Raw genomic sequence first — 13,091 nt, 5'->3', positions numbered from 1 at the left:
CACAGAAATAAATGATATAGAAGCTAAAAAAAAATAGTAGAACAGATCAAGGAAACCAGAAACTAGTTCTTTAAAAAAACTGATAAGCCTCTAGCCAGATTTATCAAGAAGAAAAGAGAAAGGACCCTAAAAAATAAAATCAAAATGAGAGAAGAGAAATAATAACCAACACCACAGAAATACAAATACAAACAATTATAAGAGAATATTATGAAAAACTATATGCCAACAAATTGAACAACCTGGAAGAAATCATAAATTCATAGAAACATATGTTTTTATGAACTACCAAAACTGAAAGAGGAAGAGATGTGCCTGGATGGCTCAATCAGTTAAACATCCGAATCTTGGTTTTGGCTCAGATCATGATCTCGGGGTCATGGGCTACAGCCCTGCATTGGGCTCCATGCTCAGCTCATGGTGTGCTTGGGATTCTCTCTCTCCCTATCCCTCAGCCCCTCCCCCTGCTTGTGTGTGTTCTCTCTCATGCAGGCTCTCTCTCTCTCTCAAATAAATAAAGTCTTAAAAAAAAAAAAAACTGACAGACAAATAACCAGTAAAGAAATTGAATCAATAATTAAAAAGCTTTCAATAAACAAAAGTCCAGGACCAAACAGCTTCACAGGAAAATTCTATCAAACATTTAAAGAAGAGTTATGACCTAACCTTCTCAAACTATTCCAAAAAAACAGAAAACTATTCCAAATTCAGTCTTTGAGGGTAGTTCGTTCTTTCAGGATAAATTTATCACACTGTTACCAAAACCAGATAAAGACTCCACTAAAAAAGAGAACTATGGGCCAATATCCCTGATGAACATGGATAGAAAAATTCTCAATAAAATACTAGCAAACCAAATCCAACAATAAATTAAAAAACTCATTCACCATGATTAAGCAGGATATATTCCTGGGTTGCAAGAGTGGCTCGATATTCCCAAATCAATCAATGTGATATACCACATTGATAAAAGAAAGGCTAAGAACCATACTATCCTTTCAATAGATGTGGAAAAAGAATTTAACAAAGTTCTTCATCCATTCATGATAAAAACCCTTAACAAGGTAGGTTTAGAGGGAGCATACCTCAACATAATAAAGGCCATATATGAAAAAAACCCAGATAAAATTATCCTCATTGGGGGAAAACTGAGAGCCTTTCCCCTAAGGTCAGGAACAAGGCAAGGATGTCCAATCTCACCACTTGTATCAACATAGTACTGGAAGTCCTAGCCACAGCATTCAGACAACAAAAAGAAAGGAAAGGCCTCCAAATCAGCAAGGAAGAAGTCAAAGTTTCACTATTTGCAGATGACGTGAAACTCTATAGAGAAAACCTGAAAGACCCCATGAAAAATCTACTAGAACTGATACAGTAATTCAGTAAAGCTGCAAGATACAAAATCAATCTACAGAAATCTGTTGCATTTCCATACACCAATCATGAAACAGCAGAAAGAGAAATTAAGGAATCAATCCCATGTTGTACCAAAAACCATAAGATATGTAGGAATAAACCTAACCAAAGAGGTGAAAGATCTGTATTCTGAAGACTATAAAACAGTGATGAAAGAAATTAAAGATGGCACATAGAAATGGAAAGACATTCCATGCTCATAGATTGGAAAAACAAATATTGTTAAAATGTCTATACTACCCAAAGCAATCTACAAATTTAATGCAATCCCTATCAAAATACCAACAGCATTTCTCACAGAGCCAGAACTAACAATCCTAAAATTTGTACGGAACCACAAAAGACCCCAAATACTAAAGAAAAAAAAAAAAAAAAAGACAAGCAAACCTGGAGGCATCACAATTACTGACTTCAAGCTATATCACAAAGCTGTGGTCATCAAGACAGTATGGTACTGGCACAAAAACAGACACAGATTAATAGAACAGAATGGAAAACCCAGAAATGAATCCACAGCTATATGGTCAATTAATCTTTGACAAAGCAAGAAAGAGTATCCAATAGGAAAAAGACAGTCTCTTCAACAAACGATGTTGGGAAAACTGGACAGACCTAAATGTAAGACCTGAAACCATAAAAATCCTAGAGGAGAACACAGGCATCAACCTCTTTGGTCTCAGTGGTAGCAACTTCTTACTAGACATGTCACCTGAGGCAAGGGAAACAAAAGCAAAAATAAACTATTGGGACTTCGTCAAAAAAAACTTCTGCACAGCAAAGGAAACAATCAACAAAACTAAAAGGCAACCTTCAAAATGGGAGAAGATATTTGCAAATGATATATCTGATAAAGGTAGTATCTAAAATCTATAAAGAACTGGGCGCCTGGGTGGCTCAGTTGTTTAAGCGACTGCCTTCGGCTCAGGTCATGATCCTGGAGTCCCAGGATCGAGTCCCGCATCGGGCTCCCTGCTCAGCAGGGAGTCTGCTTCTCCCTCTGACTTTCCCCCTCTCATGCTTTCTCTCTATCACTATCGCTCTCAATAAATAAATAAAAATATTTAAAATCTATAAAGAACTTATAAAACTCAACACCCCCAAAATGAATAATCCAATTAAAAAATGGGCAAAAGATATGGTTGCCTGGGTGGCTCAGTCAGTTAAGCGCCTGACTTCAGCTCAGGTCATGATCTCCAGGACCTGAGATCAAGCCCCACCTCAGGCTCTGCACTCAGCCCTCCCTCTGCCCCTCCCCCCACTTGTGTTTTTTCTCTCTCTCTCTGTCTCAAAATAAATATATAAAATCTTTTAAAAAATGGGCAGAAAAAATGGGCAGAAGACATGAATAGACATTTTTCCAAAGAAAACATATACAGTTGGCCAACAGACACATGAAAAGATGCTCAACATCACTCATCATCAGTTAAATACAAATCAAAACTACAATGAAATATTACCTCACACCTGTCAGAATGGCTACACACAAGAAACAACAGGTGTTGGTGAGGATGCAGAGAAAGGGGAACCCTCTTGTACTGTTGGTGGGAATGCAAACTGTTGCTGCCACTCTGGAAAACAGAATGGAGGTTCCTCAAAAAGTTAAAAATAGAACTACCCTATGATTCAGCAATTGCACTATAGGTATTTACCCAAAGGATACAAAAATACTAATTAAAAGGGATACATGCACCCCAATGTTTATAGCAGCATTATCTACAATAGCCAAATTATGGAAACAGCCCAAGTGTCCATTGACTGATGAATGGATAAAGAATGTACACACACACACACACACACATACACACACAATGGAATATTACTTAGCCATAAGAAAGCCATAAAAAAAAAAAAGGCACACATTTTGAGTTTTTTTAGAACTGTTTTTCTGCATATGTGATGATTGCCAGGTATTGTATGGAAGTGTGGAATCACTATATTATACACCTGAAACTAATATTACACTGTATGTTAATTAACTAAAATTTAAATAACTTAAACAAAAAAAAAGAACCATGTGACTAAAAATTAAAATACAATAGTTCAATAATTATTATGTATGTTTCATATCAGGTTTGGGTTATATTAAACTTTTTGTGACAATTAAAAAAATAAAGTGAGTCTCTTGTGGGCAGCATTAAAAAATAAAAATAAAAAATGAAGAAATAAAAAAGAGTTTCTTTCAAAAAAAGGAAGGAAATAATAAGAATAATAAGAAATAACAAGAATAAAAACAAAAAATTATGGAACAACAAAACAGAGAATATTTAATAAACAAAAAGTTGGTTTTGTGAAAAAAAAAATTTTTAAGATTTTATTTATTTATTTGACAGAGAGAGACATAGCGAGAGCAAGAACACAAGCAGGGGGAGTGGGAGAGGGAGAAGCAGGCTTCCCACAGAGCAAGGAGCCCGATGTGGGACTCGATCCCAGGACCCTGGGATCATGACCTGAGCCGAAGGCAGACGCTTAGCGACTGAGCCACCCAGGTGCCCAGGTTTTGTGAAAATTTATAAAATTTAAAGAAGATCAGTCGATAAAACCTCTGAGGAAAAACACCTCTGAATACAGGGCAAAGGTTCCATTTGTAGGTCTACTCTTCACTCTTCTGATAACATTAACACCATTATGGTTAATGGGAGGAAGTTGAAATTGGAGAGATCTGTAAAAGATGATAGAATATAGACAGGATTTTAAATTTTTAAGAAAATTTACTTGTTGCTACTTGGCTTGAGATATCCTAATAACTTATTTGATAATGTCTTGGGGAATGACTTATGTCATTAAGTTTACAGAAGACTGAGATCAGACTAAGTAGTGGTTCTTGCTATATTACTCAAGGATCTCAGAGAAACTAAAAGTCTGGTGCAGAATCACTCCCAGACATGGACAGTACTCCATAAAGAGTATCTTAGTTGTCAAGGCCAGGGGCAGGGCCTCTCAAGTTCTGACTGGACTCACAAGGTACTTGATCCTTACATTTCCCCTCCAACTCTATCCTGAGTGTGGTTTTGACTAGATGGTGTGAGTAGTTTTGGGTTTATACTATAGGAACCATAGTTGGGTCCTGGTTCTTGGAAGGTGGCTTAGCAAACAGATCATTTCTGCTGGCTGGGGCAGTATTTCTTTAATATAAGATTGGCCCCCAGAATCCTATTGGTATAATTTTTGATGACTCATTCATTTCAAACATAGGCCAAGTTCAAGCCTATGAGGTACATTATTCCTTCACAGAACATTGGTATTGAGCTTTATATATGGCCCTGTACATGGAGATCAATTGTATGGAGTCTAACCACAGTGCCAACTTGGGTCAACAATACCCAAGGGAGTGTACTGATTGCCCATAAACAAATATGTGTGTGCATTTTCTCCATCCATAATTCTAAATCTTCATCAACAAGTCACAATGCCTCTTATGGGCCCAGAAATTTTGTAGTTTTTAAAATCAGTTTACTTATTTCTATAGTAAGTTACAACAAAAATATTTTCCTGGTGTCTCATTTATTCTAGGAGTATTCTAGGAGTAGGATCACTATTTGAAATCCTACTATTTGAAAAAGGCTGGGGTAGGGCACCTGGTGGCTAGTGATTCTCCTTCTATTTGACAAAGATCCTACTATTTGAAAAAGGCTGGGGTAGGGCACCTGGGTGGCTCAGTCGGTTGGTTGAGCATTGGACTCTTGGTGTTGGTTTAGGTCACAATCTCAGGGTCATGAGATGGAGCCCCGTGGGGTGCTCCATGCTCAGTGGGGAATCTGCTTGAGATTCTCTCCCTCTGCCCCTCCCACTGCACTTGCTCTCTCTCTCTCACTTTCTAAAATAAATAAATAAATCTTAAGGAAAAAAAAGAAAAAGGCTGGGGCAGAGAAGGGGTGTAAAGGAGTAGGAGAACAGTTGAGTTAACTAATTTTGAGTCTTTGTATTAGATGTTTTATATTAATTAATCTTCAGAATTGGCCTATAAAATAGACATTTATTCAATTATTACTAATAAACAAACTCAGAAAAGTTAAACAATTTGCTTGAAGTCATACAACTAGTAATTAACAGAACCAGGATTAAAATCCAGATTTGTGTCAGTGTGTAATCTATCTTCTATGTTATTTTGGGTAATTTTTAGAACCCAAACAAATAACTTAGTTCTATCAACAAGAGTTTATTTCAACATGGTATTTCTTAAAAAAAAATACAACACTAAGTACATTTTAACAATCTGTGTAACTATAGAATCTGTCCTTGTGATTTTTCAGGTGTCTTTTTAAACGTTCTTTGTGTTTACATCTTTAGAAAAACAAGTTTTTAACAATATGAAGCAAACTTTAGAGTATCCATTCCTAGTACCCGTAAGAAGGGAATATAACAATAACCATAAATTTGAATTTACTACATCTATGAGAAATTCAAAAGGTCCACTGAACACAAATTTGAAGAGTAGGATTAATGTGGCTATAGGAAAACTCATTAAAGATAATGCTGATCTTTAATCGTAATTATTCAATTAAATAGAACAATTGGAAAAGAGCCATCATACTTGGTTTTCTGGTAAAAATAAATGTAGGCAGCAGAGAAATAAAAAATGCTGGATTGATTTTTCTGTGATCACCAGGTTGTTTCTTTCAAGGCAGATCATAATATACAGGAGATGATATAACAAAAGGCTAACATTTATATAATGCTAATCATATACCAAACACTATTCTAAATGTTCTACCGATATTAACTCATTTAATCCTTACAACATCCTAATAGAGAAGAGACTATCATTATTAGTCTCATCACCATTTTACAGAAGAGACAATTGAGACAGAGAAGTTAAGTCACTTCTCTAGGGTCACACAACTCGTTAATGGCAGAATGGAATTTGAACCCAACTGATCAGACTTCCATGTCTATGTTTTAATCACTACGCAGTATTAGTTTCCTTGTAGAGTATAGTGGTGGAGCACAGACGCTGGGCCAGATTGCCTGAATTCAAATTCCAGCTCTACTACATACTATATATGTGACTCTCAGCATAATTTCTCCCAGCTTCAGTTTCCTCATTTGCATACTGGAATGATATCTTACACAGATCTTTGTCAGGATTGTGTGAGGTAGCCCATGAAGAGCACTCAGTCTAGCGCTCGGTAACTGGAGGTATTCAATCACTGTGAGCCAATTATGATAATAAAGCCATTCTTCCTTTTCCTTTCTATTAAATAAGTGTGGTGAGGTAAATTTGTTGAGTAATAGCCTAAAACTTTTGTAACACTAGATGGGCAAAAAGGATCAACCAATATGTGGATAATTTAACACATAAATATTACATATCCTTAACCTTATGCTCATATTTTTAAGTTGTCTGAAAATAATATTAGGTCATGGAAGTTAAAATAAATTATGATATTTTATTTATTCTAAAATGCCATTGATTATGTCCCACAATCTTTTATGGCACAGTATTAGCAAAACACTCCCAGTTAGATGCAGATAAATGGTTTTTCACTTATAATTTTTATTAAAAATATTATTTTATATTTATTTAGACATAGATTTTTAACATATATCACATGGGGAAAATGTTAGTAAAAGAAATTAGTTTGTTTATTCCTAAAAAATTCTTCATAAAGCCTGACTCTACTATAACTGTTTTTAACTTGGAGCCATTGCTTTTCATTTTTTTCAACACAATATTATTCTCTGTGCCATCAAAATTGCTGGTGATTAAGCATTTCTTAAAAGACTCCTGTTGTTTCTGAGATTTGGCTTTTAAGTTGCTGATATACACTTTGAAAGTTGTGATGGTAGTGCTTTTCTATCTGAATAAGCTCATAGTTTTATTTTTTCCTCATTCAAATTACATTTTGCTGAAACAAGCAGCTTCTGTTCAGACAACAGAAAGTTTTTTAACAAATTTATGTTTCAGTACTCTAACAATTATTGTTAGAGTGAATTCATGAATTCGGTCATTCCAGCCTCTCTTTGCTTTAAGATTTGTTTTACCTATTTCAACACTTGGTAATCTCTACAGTTACACTATTTAGTGTGTAGTAACAGTACCTGTAGTTCCAACAACACACAGAACTCAATGCAGTTAGTAAAATATAAAGAGCTATACCAAATTTGTGTATGTACAGGCTTTAACTAGTACATCATGATTGACACTTAGTTGATAGCAGTTGTAAAATGCATCCTAATTTTAAGTATGTAAGTAGTTGAAAAAAAATATACATCTTCAATTTGATGAAATGCAATAATTTACTACATTAATCATCTGATTACATAAATATATCTGTCATGCCCTCATTGTCACTAATTCCACCATGCATAGCTTTTTCATCCTCCCTTTCTTTGCATATCCAACAGGAACATTTTTTTTTTTTTGAGAGAGGGAGAGAGCACCCACAAGTTGGGGGAGGGCAGAAAGAGAGGGAGAGAGAGAATTTTAAGCAGGCTACATGCCCAGCACAGAGCCCAAACAAGGCTTGATCCCACAATCCAGAGATCATGACCTGAATCAAAATCAAGTCAGACAGTCAACCAACTGAGCCACCTAGAAGCCCCACCCCCCAATTTTTTAGAGAGAGACAGCAACAGGAACATTTTTAACTTCTCCCAAACTTCATAGTTTAGAATAGAGATAAGTTTCCTGGTACCGGGCTACCAAGAGAAATACTGTCTACTAAGTAGTCTGCAAAAACCAACATAAAGCCAAGCTGTACTACCAAATGTTTGTGTTCACACTTCCTCCCTACAAACTGTACCCCTCACAGTAGTTCATTACCTTGTATTTTGAAGAAATAGAATGTATTACAAGAATGTGCTCAGCCCTTTCTAGATCTGTAAAGCAAGTTAGATTCACTGCAGAAGTTCAAGACTATGTTGCAAATCTAAAGAGCTGTGATCATTTTGTCATCAATTCTTTGATCTTTGCTGTCAAAGCTACTGAAAAGGCTTAGCAAAGTTTAGACTTAGAATTTAACCAAACCCTTGCATCTCCAGTATAAAAGACATCAACTCTACTTTTTTGGAGAGTGACCATAAGGTCTTGACATTTAGCCTCTTTAAATATGTAACTTTAGGGGCACCTGGGTGGCTCAGTCATTAAGGGTCTGCCTTCGGCTCAGGTCATGCTCCCAGCATACTGGGATCAAACCCCGCCTTGGGCTCCCTGCTTGGTGGAAAGCCTGCTTCTCCCACTCCCACACCCCCTGCTTGTATTCCCTCTCTCGCTGTCTCTCTCTCTGTCAAATAAATAAATAAAATCTTTTAAAAAAATATGTAACTTTATATTTTTTCCTCCAATTTTTTTAAAGTTCTACTTTAATATTATTTATTCTCTGAATAAGCCATTAAAAAATAACCAAAATGTGGGACGCCTGGGTGACTCAGTTGGTTAAGTGTCTGCTTTCAGCTCAGGTCATGATCCCAGGGTCCAGAATCTAGTCCCGCATCCGGCTCCTTGCTCGGCAGGAAGCCTGCTTCTCCCTCTGCTTGCCACTCCCCCTGCTTGTACTCTCATGCTTTCTCTCTCTCTCTCTGGCAAATAAATAAAATCTTTAAAAAAAAAGAAAAAAGAAAAAAAAAGAAATCACCAAAAGGTAATATATGTATTTTTTAAAAGATTTTATTTATTTATTTGTGAGAGAGAATGAGAGACAGAGAGCACGAGAGGGAGGAGGGTCAGAGGGAGAAGCAGACTCCCCGCTGAGCAGGGAGCCCGATGCGGGACTTGATCCCAGGACTCCAGGATCATGACCTGAGCTGAAGGCAGTCGCTTAACCGACTGAGCCACCCAGGCACCCGGTAATATATTTTTTTAAACAACTTACAGATAATAGATACTAGAGATTAAAGAACAAAAAGAACATTCTGACTAAAACTTAAATCTCAAATTTAAATCTTTAACAATCTTCCATAACAAAGGTAATTCTCTGTTCTTAAACTAAAAGACAAAAAAATTCCCTATAATTACATTTTTAAGTATAATTTTTTTAGTGATGCTTTGTTTTATCTCTGACATAATACTTTTCCAAGTTTTTTATAAATCAGAAGAAATATATGAAGTAAATTCCAGTTCATTTATTTATTGGCATATCCAAATATATTTACATACAGAATATTCTGCTATAGAATATGATATTGCAAATATATATAATTCTTGGGGCACCTGTCTGGCTTAGTCAGTAGAGGACTCTTGATCTTAGGGTTGTGAGTTCTAGCTTCACGTTGGGTATATAGATTACTTAAAAATAAAATATTTGAAACAAAATAAAAAATATATATATATATAATTCTAAAAATATGCAGCAAGAAAAGTAAAAAAAGATGGAAAGTTAAAACCTGTGGGTACAAAATATGACTAGGTGTCATTTTAAGAACACTATATTCCTTTAAGAACTAAAAGACCTTATAATATATATTGAGTTATAACCATTCATAACTAGTTACAATTAGGTTTGACTTATGTAAGAGAGATTCAATTTCAGTGACCCCAAGACAGACGTGCTCCATTTTTAATATGCATGTGCCAAGGGCATCCTAAGAAACATCTTCACTTGTGTTAATAAAAGGAAAAACAGAGCTTGAAGGATCACTTGTGGGAAAGTTTTATGAGCCATACCTGGAAGGACTACAGATCACTTTCCAATCCACTGGCTAGAACTCAGTCACATGACCACTTCTAACTGCAAAAGAAACTGGGAAAGGGCTCCTCAGCTAAAAAGAGGAGGCTATGGTTTGGGTGAGCACTTAGAAGTTGTGTCATTTTTCCTCAGAGGTTTTTTGTTTTGTTTTTTGTTTTGTTTTGTTTTTTATTTTTTATTTATTTATTTTTTGTTTGTTTTTTGTTTTTTTAAATTTAATTTAATTTTATTATTATTATTTTTTTTATTCTTATGTTAATCCCCATACCTTACATCATTAGTTTTAGATGAAGTGTTCCATGATTCATTGTTTGCATATAACACACAGTGCTCCACTCAATACGTGCCCTCTTTAATACCCATCACCAGGCTAACCCATCCCCCCACACCTCTCCCCTTTAGAACCCTCAGTTTGTTTCTCAGAGTCCATAGTCTTTCATGGTTCATCTCTCCCTCCGATTCCCCACCTTCATTTTTCCCTTCCTGCTATATTCTTCTTCTTCTTTTTTTTTTAACATATAATGTATTATTTGTTTAAGAGGTACAGTCTGTGATTCAACAGTCTTACACAATTCACAGCCCTCACCATAGCACATACCTTCCCCAATGTCTGTCACCCAGCCACCCCATCCTTCCCACCCCCCACCACTCCAGCAAACCTCAGTTTGTTTCCTGAGATTAAGTTTTTTTTTAAGATTTTATTTATTTATTAGAGAGAGAGAGTGTGTGCATGAGTTGGGGGAAGGGGTAGAGGAAGAGAAGCAGACTCCCTGCTGAGCAGGGAGCAGGACATGAGGCTGGATCCCAGGACCCTGAGATTATGACCTGAGCCCAAGGCAGATGTTTAACCGGCTGAGCCACCCAGGGAGCCCCCTCAGAGGTTTTTTGTGATCATTAAATTAATTAATACATATGGATTACTTTAACAATCCCTGATTCATGATAAGTGTTCAATAAATGTCCATTATTGGGGCGCTTGCATGACTCAAGTCAGTTGAGCCTCCCATTCTTGATTTCCTCTCAGGTCACGATCTCAGTGTCCCGAGATCCAGCCCCAGTTTGGACTCCAGACTCAGCGGAGAGTCTGCTTGAGATTTTCTTTCTCCCTCTGCCCCTCATGCTTGTGCTCTCTCTCTCTAAAATAAATAAAAAATCTTAATAAATAAATAAATAAATGTCCATTATTACTCTTTTCAATTCTTTTTCCACATATAAATTCTTGTCCTTTAACTCAGAATAACTAAGTCTTATTAAAATCATCTTTAAAAAAAAAAAATAATATTTATCCTATTTCCTTATGTTTCTACCAAATACGGTCTAGTACTATTGACCTGTAGTGGTTAATTTGAAAGATCTAATTGACCTAAATATAAATTAATTTTGTATGGAATTTCTGCACTTTCATTGAACATATTATTGCCCATCTGGATTACTACTTACTCTAAACATAAACTAGATTATCTCATATTGCTGTTATATATAAATTTCATGACAAAGTAGGAGATAAACATAAACTGATCTTTGATAGATAAAACATTACATTTGTAACAAGAACAGTAGGAATAATACTTTTTCTTCTACTCCCTGACATTTAATATAAGAATTTAGGAAAAAAAATGACCAAAACTCATTTAATTGGGTTAGATGAAACAGGGAAAAAGGAATTCATGAGAAACTTTCCCCTAGTAAATTGAATTTGTAGTTGATAACAGAGTACTAGAAGGCTCCATTTACGTAAATGTTTATCCTATTAAATATCACTGTCCCTAAAACTAGTGATTAAACAATTACTCTAGGCAGCAGTTCAATATGGAAATTAGTGTAACTAACTATATCTTACTTTATCCTACTAAAAAGTACAGCATTAAAAAGTTTTCACATTGTACTCTGAAATCACAAACCATTAACTGCTTCAGTATGCTACTAAATGGTGCATTCCAATTCAGAATGTGGTTCTAATGAGCTCTTTAATGAGATTATCTTAAATAAATCAAATGGTATCCAATAGTATTTGTTCAGCAAACAATATTTGAGGGATATTATTAAATATAAAAGAACGTGTAGCAATCAATAAATGAAGAAACAGACTGAATTTCTTAAAATTTCTTGTATTGAAATATAATTGACATTTAACATATTAGTTTCAGGTGTACAACATAATATTTTATATATATAATGAAATGGTCACACAATAAGTCTAGTTAATACACATCACCACACACATTTAAAATTCTTTTTCTTGTAATGAAACCTTTAAGATCTACTCTCCTAGCAAATCTCAAATATATAGTACAGTGTTTTTAACTACAGTCACCATGTTATACATTACAATCCAGGACTTATTTATTATACGACTGGATGTTTGTAAGTTTTTACCACTTTAATCCTTTTCACCTATGCCCACTCCCACTCTGGCGACCACGAATCTGCACAACTGAATTTTTTGAAGCTACAAAAACTATACAAAATTTAAAAGATTTTAATATTAAAAATCCATCTATGACAATTAAAAAGTGGTCTCACTATTCCACAAAATGGATAACAACCGATGTTGAGTAAAGGTAAAGAAAATCTGAATAGGTTGGCAACTTTTATGTTCTGTCAATGCCTTCCAGTCAAAGACCACCAGGAAAATACCTGGGGTTGAACAAGTTAGGTTTATTACTCGCTACCATTGAGAGAGAAAGCATAGTGTGAAGAACTGTGGGACTTTTTAGGAAGGGGATGTTAGAAAAGACTTATTGTAGGATTTCGGTTATGATTGAATGATTTTGGGGAGGTCCAAGCAAGAATGCCCTAAATTGAGTTTTGCCAGAAATTGGGACAATTTTTTAATTCTATTGAGATACAATAAATCTCATTTGGCAAAGAAATGACAGCCATTCATATTAGCTAGGAAAGGGAAGTGTTTGCTATCTTGTGACTCCCACAGGTATTCATATTTTGTGTTCAGACATGATTATAAAGTAAGTGTGTTTTTGTCTTGTTCTTTCATGGTCACAGAGTGACCTTTTCTGATGTTGGTGTTCTACGAAATTATTCCATGCTCAA

The 13,091-nt window shown here is 35.3% G+C and overlaps 1 long non-coding RNA gene across 6 annotated transcripts in view; it reads right to left on the bottom strand.

Annotated features, from left to right (window-relative positions):
• Nucleotides 1-13,091, bottom strand: part of LOC129046446 (uncharacterized) — a 231,958-nt gene that overhangs the window by 172,049 nt on the left and 46,818 nt on the right. The gene's annotated exons all lie outside the window — the stretch shown is intronic.

The sequence above is a fragment of the Mirounga angustirostris genome, unplaced genomic scaffold (genome assembly GCF_029215605.1).
Source record: "Mirounga angustirostris isolate CCGP_5_RB_7025 unplaced genomic scaffold, mMirAng1.0.hap1 SCAF_4, whole genome shotgun sequence".
Classification (NCBI taxonomy): domain Eukaryota; kingdom Metazoa; phylum Chordata; class Mammalia; order Carnivora; family Phocidae; genus Mirounga; species Mirounga angustirostris.
The sequence above is the reverse complement of the archived record's forward strand: the minus strand, read 5'-3'. Positions and strand labels throughout refer to the sequence as shown.